Here is a 12,693-nt window from a genome sequence, read left to right as displayed (position 1 = left end):
TTCATTGGCATGAAAACATCCAACTTCTGTGGACCTCCTCATCTTTAAAATCAGTGCTGGACCAGACGAGCTTCCAATGTCAAGATTTTATATCTGTCAGTTACATCCAGGTTTAGCCTCATTTTTGCTGAACTGACATGTAATCAGTCTTCTAGGAAATGATAATGAAAATCCATTCATGTCCTCTAAGGTCCAGGGTAGCACATTCCTAGAGATAATTGACTCAGCTCAAATCAATGAGTCATTGGCCATCTATAATTCTCCATGGGTTAATTACCAACCCCATTATCAAGACTCTAACCTGTTTTGTTTGTGCGTAGAGAAATGTTTTTGTGGTTTCACTCTTAATTTGGCAGTAGCTGATATTAATTCAGACCCTACATTATACTCATTGGTCTTTCATGACTGCCATTTCCCACAGGCAAGCTGATTATCCAACCCACAAAAACAGCAGTGAGCACCCAGCTTGTAAGGTAGCAGATGAACAACCCTCAGTGAATGAGCTTTATGTACTAAATGGGGCGTGAGGTTCACTGCGCTCCCTATCACAGTCAAGAGGAGTTGCAACAGAGAGAAGAAATAAGTCATTTAAATAAACTGGAAGAGATAAAAGAAGAGTTCAAAAATCACTCAGCCAGTTAAAGCCAATTTAACACTTTCATTGAGTTTAGGACCTTTCTCCGTAAAGTCCTTCTGTAGATTAAATCTCCAGAGGGGTGGCAGAGAGAAAGGAACTAACATTTATCTGGGCATCTAATATGTGCCTGACATCGTACAGAGTCTTTAAGATAATCATAAAATAATATAATAATAACAACAAACACTTGTGTATGGACAATTCTAACTGCTTTCTGTGTCACATCAACCCCAAGGAGTAAGTACCATTTTTATTCCAATGTTATTATTGCTTTCAATCTTATAACAAATGTAAGAGAGAGTCAATATTATCCCTATTTTTCAAATGAGACACTGTGTTTCAGAGAACTTTATAATCTGGCCATGGTCCTGCAGGTAATAAATGATTAACACAGAGTTCACATTTAGGTCTGTCTGGCCCCGAAATTGTGTTTTTCCCTGCCTCACTGTGAATCTTGATGCTTTCGAAAAGCTCTGCATTCTACTTTGCATCTGAGAATTTCCAAGGCAGAAAGGACTTTGATGATTCCCAAGCTCATTGCTTTTATTTTATTAAGAAACCATTGCTTCCTTCAAATGGTTAGCTGACTTCAAATGGGTCTCCAACTTCTTGCCCTAAATCATCTTTACTTCCGTAATTGCTGGTCCATAGAACTCACACCCAAAACAATGATGTGTAAGCTGGGGTATGTATGCATCAGAGAGCTGATCTACGGCACTTTAAAAAGTACAGATTCCCCAGCACCACCACAGATCTAGCTATTGAACCCAAGTTATCTAGTCAGCAAATGTCACTCCAAGTTCACACAGTAATAATAATAATTACTTGCTCTAAACTCCTAGAAACTAAATTTTAAGGCACCTTATTGCTGCAAAATGACAGCGGCCTGAGCCTCAAGATATACTGGAACTTTAGTAGAACGAGCAGGTAGAGAAGCATGATCAGAGACTATAGGTTCTGACTCAGTGGTACGGTCACGTGCAGATTTGACCCTAACAATGTCTAAACACTAACCCTAACCCAGGAGTTACATGACACTAATCACACAATGCCCTTTAAGTTCTTTTTCGTCTTATCTCTTTCAGTATCTTGTTACTTGCATCTTTTCCCTTATAACCACTCTACTCTCCAGCTACACTGACCTACTCAAGGCACCATTTTCTCTCTTTTCAACACTTTCCCCTTCACATGAGAAAACTCTCTCCATCCCCTTAACCTTCTTTGCCTTCTTCCCTGTCTTTATTTACACTTTTGGGAAGACTTCATGCCCTTCCCTGTGCTGTCTTGCATCCTGTACCTAGCCTCTTTCAGTACTTATCACAGTGTCTGTTCACTGGATAGTTGATTGTATTAAGCAGTATTCGGAATAGTAAAATTGATTAACTCAAGCTTGCTGACAATTGCTTTAAATCATGACCTAAAGTGATTTGATTTATCTCAAGATCACCTCATTTTTGAGTGTATTTGTTGTATCCATTGAACTGATCCTAAAAGGCTCTCCGTGAAAATCCTTTCATTCCATGCCATGTTCTGTATGCCAGTTCTTTACAAGGCTTGAATTGAAATAAAGCGGTGCTGAAGTGCTTTAAAAATATCATTTCATGAGTAATCTGTCTGAGAGGGAATTTCTGAGTCTATTTACAGAGCTGCCATCAATCTGTCACCTGAAAATATTTTCACTAGCCGTTCCCACATTTCTGATATTATTGCTGTGGAACTCACACAGTGATCCTGCTGAATGAGGGAATGTTCATAAGCATATGATGATGATGCTTATTTGAAGCCTGAAGATCCACTGGGGAGAGAGGGAAACTGAAAGCATCACCGTGAGGATGAGTGGGTCTCATGAAAACCCTCCAAACTGGGACCTGTTGAGAACACAGTGCCAAAAGGGATGTGGCAGGATAAGGAGATTGCAAGGGGACAGGATAAGGAAAACATCTAGTGGCTCAGAAGTAAAGAAGAAAACCAAGCTTCCGCATAAAATGACTAGACCAGATAGCGAGAATGAGAGTGGCAATTTTTATTGATCATTTTCCTAGTTATTTTAATCTCCTTCACTGAGCTTGTTACACCAAAGCTTTTGCAGAGAATAGAGCAAAAGAATACCGAACAGAAAAATGGCTTATAATGCAAAGTCGTCCTATATGGACCATGTTAGCCAGAGTCCTTTGTTACAAGCAAAAGAGATCTATTCTGATTGATTCGAGCGCAAATGAAATTTATTAAAAATACACTGAGTAGTTCACAGAATAGGAACAAGGCTGGAGAATGTGGCTTGGAGGCTACTCAGCTATACCCAAAAAAGCCCCCAAAGCACACATCTAAGCTTGTTGCTAGCCTATACAGCTGGTACTACCAAGGTTGTTTGCCCTGGAGATTGACCAGTGGCCAGAGGATAACATTGTGGAGACCCATGCCATTGCTACTCTGCAAACTTCATTTGCTTTCACTCTCATCACTGTGTGAGAGATGAGATTTGCCTTCTGAATCTCTGCTTTCCAATTAAATCCAAGGCCAGGTATGTTAGATGCTGTACAGTGACAATAAGCGATAAACAACTACCACAACCAAACACATGAAATGATAGAATATGTTGCATGCTTTCAACTGAATTAAAATCAGGGATTCTGTTCATCAAAAAACATCATCAAGAGAAATCAAAGCAAGTCAAAACTGAAAGATGTTTGCTTCATGTGTACTCAACAGAGGGTTATTGTTTGGAAGACACAACAAATTCCCCTGAATCCATAAGAAGAAATAAAGAAACGAGCAAACATAGCAAGAATTTCACAGAAACTTAAGAAGCTTAGAAGCATGACAATACCTTTAATATTATGTATAATTAGGAAAATGGAAATTTAAAAAAATGATGATGATACAATTTTGTATTCACCAAATCAGCCAAAATTAAAGTCTGACAAGAGTGAGTATTTTTAAGGATGTAAAAGCAAAGATTTCTTACATACTGCTGGCATTAGCCTCCTTGGTAGTAAATCCTTTGGAAAACAGTTTGGTTTTGGTTAGTAAAGTTCAACAAATATATAGGTTCTGGGCTAGACATTTATTCCTAGGGCTGTAGCACAAAGAAACTCTTGCTTATGGGGATAAGACCTGGTAAGCATATAGCAACATTGTTTGTAATGTAAATTGGAAATAGCCAAATGTTTATTAATAGTAGGAGTGGAATACTATACATTAGTGAAAAAAGTCAATCACCTGCAGTTACTCATATCATCACACATGGCTCTCAAAACATGGTATTGAAGAAAAGAAGTAATTCTAGAAGAAAGCCTACATATACTCCATTTATATAAAGTTCAAAAACTGAGCAGTATGTTGCTAAGGGTAATCCAAGTGACTAAACTACAAAGAAGAACAACACATTGACTAAGTAAAATTCCGAATATTGCTTGAATGGGGAAGGAGAGGGAAGTCATGGTGGCCACAAATGCAGCAGCCAAAGTACTAGCTGTCTTTTCTTTTTCAGGAGTGGTCTGGAAATGATGTGGAGGTTCACTTTACTGTTACCCTTTAATATATATGTATCAGCTCATTCACTCTCTGGAATGTGTCCTAAATCTCACAATTAAAAAAACTGAAGTGTTAATTAGGCCATGGGAATGGTGGTGGTGGAGGTATTGGAAAGAATGATCATATTTTTGAGCCACGTGTTAGCACTTGATTTTTTTGTCCCATGAGGTATATTTGTAGATGCCCTCCTGGAGCTGTAGTGTTGGAGACAGCTTCCTCACACGCCTCTCCCTAAGTGAGTACCAGTGTCCCTCATAAGGGTTGTCAGCCGTTTATTGAAAGTGTTGGGGGAGGGGGAAGTGAGTGGCAGGTCCAAGGAGAAAGGGTGTGGATTTTGTGCCCTTGGTCTAGCTTTCTTTTTTTTTTTTTTTTCTTCCTTCCTTCCTTCCTTCCTTCCTTTCTTTCCTTCTTTTTTAAAAATATTTATTTATTTATTTTGGTTTCACTGGGTCTTAGTTGCGGAAGGTGGGCTCCTTAGTTGCAGCAGCCAGGCTCCTTAGTTGCGGCATGAGAACTCTTAGTTGCAGCATGCATGTGGATGCAGTTCCCTGACCAGGGATCGAACCCAGGCCCCCTGCATTAGGAGCACGGAGCCTTATCCACTGAGCCACCAGGGAAGTCCCTAGTCTAGCTTTCCTGTAGCACAACTACAATGTTGGCTGTCTAGGCTTTTTGCGAAGAGTCCCACGTGGATGCTTCCCAGATATCCTGCCTGCCCTCACCCCAAGGACCACTCTCATTCCTTACTCTCCATTTTTTTTTATCTTGTAAAGCAGTCTTCTTTAACCTGATCTCCCTCCTGTGTTCCTGTTTTGTCCATCTCTACATCCCCACCCTCTTTAACCTGGGTCTCCCTGATTCAACAGCTCTTCACACTTAGTACATTTTGCCACCTAGTGTGTTGAATTCCAGTTATGTTTCTCCTCCATCCAATTACTGCTGTGCCACAAAGAGGTGTGACTGGTTTCTGGCTGATGTGACTTCCTACCCCTGGGAAAACTAGTAAAGTGAGTTTTAGTCCTGGAGGATAGGAGGCTTATGGGGCTACGAGGAGAAGGCTTTCACCCTGGGCTGCAGTTACTTCTTTCCTACAGTGTCCAGTCAAACATCTCACCATAGTGCAGACTGATTTCCTGCCAAAAACGTCTGGTGTGCAGAAAAATTCATCTTCTGCCTATCATGTAATTTTGACCCCTCCTTTTCTTTTGACAACCAGTACTAAATACTTGGGACTTATTATACTAAAATATGCTTACACTGATAAGGACCTACTGTATAGCACAGGGAACTCTTCTCAATACTCTGTAATGACCTATATGGGAAAAGAATGTAAGAAAGAGTGGATGTGTGTATAAGCATAACTGACTCACTTTGCTGTACAGCAGAAACTAACACAACATTGTAAATCAACTATACTCCAATAAAATTTTTTTTTAAAAATATTAAAAATTTCAAAAATAAATAAATAAATAAAATGCTTACCCCATTTTTGCGTTGAGTTGCTTTACAAAACACGCTCTGTTAACTGCCCCCGGCTGGTAAGAAGCAGGACAGCTAAGGGGGTGTTTGTGCAGCTTTTAGAAGTAGGTTTTTGGGTTTGAATGTCAGCTTCTGCCCTTCATAGCCGGCTACCCTTCGACCAGTGACCTAACCACCCTGGATCAACTGTCTCCAACACATGGAAATAGTGACGGTCCTACCCCATCAATTAAGTGAAATAGTCTACGTAAAGTACTTGGTACACAGCCAAGGTTCAGTGTTAGTTATTATTGTGTCATGCACAAGCCACATCTGTCTAATGATAGGGTTTTCCCTTGTGAATGATGAGGTGTGTGGGCAGGGGTAGGGCAGAGCGAGGCAAGGGAGAGATGAACGCGTGAACATTGGGTGTGTTTATCCCAAGTGGGGATACTTTGGAAACACAACATTCATTTCATCTACAGGTTGGTAGATGTTAGCGCGATGATCAGTTTAAAAGAGAAAATATATATTGAACCTAAATAGATCACTCTAAAAATATCACCAAACCTTTTACTTGATTTTTTTAAATGTATGCCAGGAAGACATTAGGACATGCCTGCTGTTAAGAAGAGGTTTACAAATTTGTCTTCATTCTAAATTTTCCTCTGAGGAGGAGAGATACGGCAAGTGAATGTACGTAGTTACGAGTTTCGTGGGTTTTTGTTTTTTTTTTTTCTGTCAAAAGATAAGTCTGACTTGTCAAATCTCAAGTTGGATTTGGAACACAGATTTTGGAAGAAATGTCAGCTCTCAAAAGTTTAAGAGAACACTGGGAGGCAGATACGAATCAGATGGACGGTGGCGGGGGCGGGGCAGGGGGCAGGGAGGGTGCCAGTACTGGCCAGGCCTGCCAACGGCTGCAGGTGTGATTTCCCTCTGTCCTGCCAACATTTGGGGAAAAGGAGCTGGGTGCTCTTTTAAACAGAAATACACAAAATAGAAGCTGACAAGAAGCTTAAGGAAGGCAAAACCTGTGTGTGTGATGTGGGGTGCAGCGGAATAGAAGGCTCCGTCCTGGAATTAGCAGGCTCTCCCGCTCGGGTTCTTCTAGAACTCCAAATCTTAAAAAGAGAGTTTAACACATTGTTAGGAAAACACGTCTCAAGCCAGTGCTTGTATCTGATATCTCCTTAGTGATTTTACCCGTGGCTAGTAGTTTGAGAAACGTGGGGTGATTTTAAGCCTGTTTTATTTAGCTTTCTGACTTCTTCCCTGAGGTGGTGATAATGTCTAAGGTGATGATGAGATTGTCCTGGAAGTCTGTTTCCCCATTCCCACCCTGTGGCCATCTAGAAGTGTATCTGCATGAAAGACCCTGATGTAAACTATGAAAGGCATCCGGACAAAAAGAAGACAAAGGGGCTGTGTTCCACCTGCTTGCAGAACGAGTGCTGGCAAGTGCCGTCAGTCACTCCAAGCTGGGGAGAAGTCACAGGATCCTCCTGGTTTGGGGACACAAGATCAGGGGTCGTAAAAGAGACCTGTGACTGTAGCATGAAGTGCTGTTATCCTTAGGAACTTTCTGGACAGAGATTGGATCCAGGTTTCTAAACCCTAAAGGAAAAAAACTGCCTTTCATGGAAGCCGAGGGGTGAGACCTGCACTTAAAAAGACCCTGCGACCTGAGGACACCTAGCTTTCCTGCATGATATTAAGAAATGGGCCTCCGATTCTTGGAGGGAATGAGGAGACTGTTGTCCCTGTGGCATGGACGTGGGGTGGGGCATGCTAGCCATGTTGGTGGCCCCACGCTGTGAAACCTCCTGTCAAATAAGCGAGGGGTTCCAGCTAAATGTGTCTCTGGTTGTGACCCAAGACCCTTGACTTCTATGGCCAGTGGAGTCTGGAAGACATGGAAATGCACAGAAATGTAGAAGAATAAGTGCATCAGCATAACATATGATCTCAGAGTCAACTCTGGGAAGATCGGAAGCCAGAAACTTCTTGGATTTGTGAAAGTATAAAAGAAATATTTATTTCCTTAATATCATCAAGCATTATCGAGATTTGTTCTGGGAATACTAGGAATTAAAGAACAGATTCCAAGGGTTTTCTCTGTCTCTTCTCTAGGTTTGAGGACATGTAAGTAGTTGTTATGCAAACGTATTGTTCACTTATTTACCCAGTTCTTACCACCAGCCTTCCCACAATGTGCCAGGTGAGCCTAGCCCATTGCCTCTACTTCCACACCCTTCAACCAAGCTCACATACGCATTCACACATGTAGCTTTCAGGCGCACGTGAACACACGTTCATGTCCGTCCCGACCCATGCTTATTTGGGGGGACCTAGGCTGGGAGGCAGGAAATACGGATTCTAGTCTTGGGGCTCTCAGTAATAAATTGGAAGACAAACTGTTTGTGATTCGGTTTCTTCATCACAGGAGGAGCAGGGTTGGAGTCTCCAAATCTATTAAGATTTTTCTTCCAAGAGGCTGTAGATGAAGAGGGGTAGAGTGGGAAGTTAGTGAATGGAGAAGCATTCAAGGTATTTCTGTCCTTTTTTTAAAAAATAAATTTATTTGTTTATTTATTTTTTATTTTTGGCTGTGTTGGGATTTTGTTGCTGTACTGGGCTTTCTCTTGTTACGGTGAGCAGGGGCTACTCTTCTTTGCGGTACTCAGGCTTTTCATTGTGGTGGCTTCTCTTGCTGTGGAGCATGGGCTCTAGGCGTGTAGACTTCAGTAGCTGCGGTGCACAGGCTCAGTAGTTGTGGCTTGCAGGCTTAGTTGCTCCACGGCATGTGGGATCTTCCTGGCCCAGGAATCGAACCCATGTCCCTGCATTGGCAGGCAGATTCTTAAACGCTGTGCCACCAAGAAAGCCCAAGGCCTTTCTAAGCAAAAGAGAAAATGGAAATATAGACTACTCTTGGGAGATGTATACACAAATACTCACACAGTAACTTTAAGTCAAATTATACAATTTGGGGGCCCAACTGTTTACTGCATCTTTTCAAGTCACAGGATTACAGTGCTGCAAGGGCATCAGTCTGACACCTCGGCCACCCTCACAGCGTCCCATCCACTGCTGGTGGCTCTAATCATTATAAAATTCCTGCTTTAGTTGAGATACAGCCTGCCTATTCTTGATTCTTTTCATTATTTTTAAAATCCATTTTCTTCCAAGCAGAGTGTGGAACAAGCAGGAAGCAAAACAAAAATGGGCAAAGATAGCTCCCCGAAGAGACTATGCATTGCTGCAATCTATTGAAAGTCAGCCCTCTGCAATAAATAAATTTAAAAAAGAGAGAAAGAGACTGTACAAATGCCATTGTGTAGGAAAAGATGCACACCGTCTTTAGTCAACGGTGGGATGCAAACTAAAACTAGAATGCATTATCTCTGCACCAACATCAGAATGGCAAAAATTTTAAAGCCTAACAAGTGCAAACATGAGCTGGAATGTGAAGCAGCAGGCACTCTCACGTGTTGCTGGCTGGAAGGTCAAGTAACACATGCACCACGGAAAACTGACAATTCCTGCTAAAGCTAACGTAGGCGCGTCTTATGACCCAGCAACTCACACTAAAATAAAGAAACATGTACGTCCACAAGAATGCATGCATGAGAATGTTCAGAGAAGTTTTATAGACAATAACCTCAAACTAGAAGTAACCAGAATGCCCACTAACTGAAAAGTCAATAGTGGCATGTTCACGCAGTGGAAAACTACCTACTGATGAAGAGAACAGCCTACATAACAGCATGAGTGCACCTCATAGAAATTATGTTCATTGAGAAAAGCCAGACACAAAACAACTACCTCCTACACGACTTCATTCATTCGAAGTTCAAGAAGTGTCAAAACTAACCAATGATGGTAGAATTCAGAATTGTAGCTCCCTGTGGAGGTGGGAGATGGATCTAGAGTGGGAAGAGGCGTGAGGGAAACTCGTGGCGGGCTGGAAATATTCTATATCTTGATTTGCATGGTGATTACAGAAATAGATGCATGTGTAAAAATTATCAGAAGTACTCGTGTAAGTTCACCTTATGCACTGTTCATGTCTCAATAAAAAATAAATAACTATGAGTAAACAAAAAAGATATGAATGTGGAGCAGGAGGACCAGGTTGGATATAGGAATAATGATAGGGAGGGCTGTGTGCCTTGAGTCCAGAACAGGCAAGGCACTGAGGGCTGGAAATGTTACACTGAACTAAACCAAAACCACCCTAGGGTCTGCAAATAGCATGGTGAATGAGTTCATTTCTCTCTAGCACTTCATTCTGACGGAGGGATGACAGAGTTGTCTTAAAGTGGGTTGCCTGGAAACAGGTTCTGAGATGGAGATGTTTGTGTAGGAGTTTTCCCGGGGGATGTGCTGAGACACATCACCAGTAAGGAAGAGAGGGAAGCAGGACTGGGCAGAATGGTGATGCGGTTTTAGCAGGGTCAGCCAGGGCTGTGGGGGAGCTCTTGAGCTTGGATGGTCATTCAGAGTTGTCCCAAATTGCGACAAGGAGCTCAGGGTCTCTGTACCCTCAGCAACCATTCATGAGATGTGAGCTGCCTCGGGGAGGGGGTATAAACTTGCATAAGATGCTCCCTTTGATGGAGAGCAACCTCAAGAGACAGATCCAGCTATGAGGCAGTCAACACGCTCGGCAGCTGGACAAATTATCACATTGGTCTGAAGGGGCCAATCTGGGCAACACACCGATTACTCCTCGCACCACTTCTTACAGTAAGTTCACCCCGACCAGGGACCAGCTTCTCCAGGAATCTAATTGGTCTCCTTTCCTGGGTAACCCACAAGAGGCAGGTTAGCGGGATGAGCTGCAGACCCTACTTCTCTAACTGGCTTCAAGGTCACAACTAATTCTCATCATCTCTTTCGCTACTACCCACGCAATGTGCTTTTTACCCTTGGCTGGCGGCCCTGTTAGTCTAGGTGGTTTTTCCTTAAGGCATGATTCTTATTCTTGTTCCTGAGGGGTTTGAACTCCCAGTCACCATGCCCTTCTCAATCCAGGACTCCTGAACGTGCCCATTTACTATTAAAATTGCACAAGCGTGTTCCAAGACATGCCCCCAAGAGCAAAACTGTTCTTCCCTGATCCAATGGACGTTGTAAACACAGAGTCCCAAAGTGGGCTTGTTGGAAGGCAAGCCCACTCCCACTTCAACTTCCTTGGATCCTGGGCCCATGTATTCTACTTATGAGTACCGAGCACCATAAGAATAGTCTTTTAACTGAGTGCGTATCCATCTTCCAGAAGGGTGGTACTCTGTTCTTGCAGGGTATCATCTTCAAATTGCTTCTTATCATTATCTTGGAAAGGTAATCCCATCATTCTTGTCCACTTGGGACATTCTGCGAGGTGTGGTTTCTGAAATGATCAGCAGATCCCCTGTGCCTCCAGCTGTACCTTTCTTGGCAGCAAGTGAGTCTCTTTGTTTGAGATGCTGCTATACATGATCCCATATGAGTAGATCAAACATTCTGAAGCTTTCAGGGCCTGATGCTGACTGGGGCTCCGAGAAGAGGCAAGGCAAACTCTTACCTTGAGTATGTTACTATTCCAGTTAAAGTGAATCACTGATGATGAAAGAGGTTCAGTGTAGCCAATTTGCCAAATGGCTGATTTGTTCCTTCTAGGGATGGTTCTACGTAGGGATAGTTTCTTCTAGGGATAGGATATCAGGGACTGAGTGTTGTTCTACGTTGCTGGCAGTTTGGATGTTCAGAGTGGCAGAAACAGATCAACCTTATGTGCGAGAGCTGCTGCTCTTGGAACCAGGTATAGTCTTCTTCTCTGACATCACGGCTGTTTTGTGCCAGAACTGGGACAGCTGACTGGATGACGCCAACCAGCTGAACATTCTGTCTACTTGGTTGTTTAGTGCCTCTTCCACGGTGAACGCTCTCAGGTGGATGCTCACAGGTGATGCACAGGTCTTCATACTCTGTGCCCACTTCTAGGTGCAGCCACATGCCTCTTCCCAGGCCTCTTTCCACCTGTCTTCCTCCTTCTGGACTCCTGACTGACAAGCCAAGCCATTCAGCACTGTGCATGTTTATCTGTGGGTATTTACAGCAGAGCATTTCCCTTTATTCGTAAAGTAGGTGATCAGGGACACTTCCCACAGAGCTCTGGTAATTGGAAGGAATTTCTTTCACCTGTGTCTTTCAGCTCCACTTGAGAGTGGAGCTATGTGAGAGCAAAGGTTCATTTTTGGCTTGCACCTACATACCAAGACTTCCCTCCTCCTTCCTCCTTCCTTCCTTCCTCCTTCCTCCCTTCCTTCCTTCCTCCCTTCCTTCCTTCCTTCCTGCTGCGCTGGATCTCAGTTGCAGCATGTGGACTTCTTAGCTGAGGCATGCATGCAGGATTTGGTTCCCCAACCAGGGATTCAACCCAGGCCTCTGTATTGCGAGCATGGAGTCCTACCCACTTGACCACCAGGGAAGTCCCTCAAGACTACCCATCCTCAAACCAAGCCTGGCCTTTTTTCCTTCTCTGTCAGCGGGGGACACCCATATGCAGTGGCAGATGCGAGCTGGAAAAGAGGCAGTGATGTAAGAGTAGAGAGTGGCACGCGGGCCACGACACCACAGAGGGCCTTACACCCTCTGGCTCTGGCTCACGTCCAGAAACAGGGCCAGGGCTCATCACTTTTTTTTTTAATTTTATTTATTTATTAGGGGGCTCATCACTTTTTATTGAGGCAGCCACCTCAGCCTCTTGATCTTTCTCCTTGATTTCCTTCAGTTTTATAGCTTGAGCAGTAAATGTGTCGGTGGTCCCTCTGTCTTGTCCTTAGAGATTCCATTTCTTATTAACCGCCTCTGTAGCTCTCTGTGGGTCACGCCTCCCTAGGGGCCGGTTGACCCAAGCACTTATTATGATAAACTTATTCACTTGCTCTTGCTTGTGAAGCACCACCAACGGGCCCCCGTTTTCAGCATCTTATCATCCTCATTGCTACCAGGGACACAGTCCTGTAACAGCATCTCCTGCCATCAGCCAAGCCTGCAGAGAAAAGACACCACTG

The sequence above is a fragment of the Hippopotamus amphibius genome, chromosome 14 (genome assembly GCF_030028045.1).
Source record: "Hippopotamus amphibius kiboko isolate mHipAmp2 chromosome 14, mHipAmp2.hap2, whole genome shotgun sequence".
Classification (NCBI taxonomy): domain Eukaryota; kingdom Metazoa; phylum Chordata; class Mammalia; order Artiodactyla; family Hippopotamidae; genus Hippopotamus; species Hippopotamus amphibius.
The sequence above is the reverse complement of the archived record's forward strand: the minus strand, read 5'-3'. Positions refer to the sequence as shown.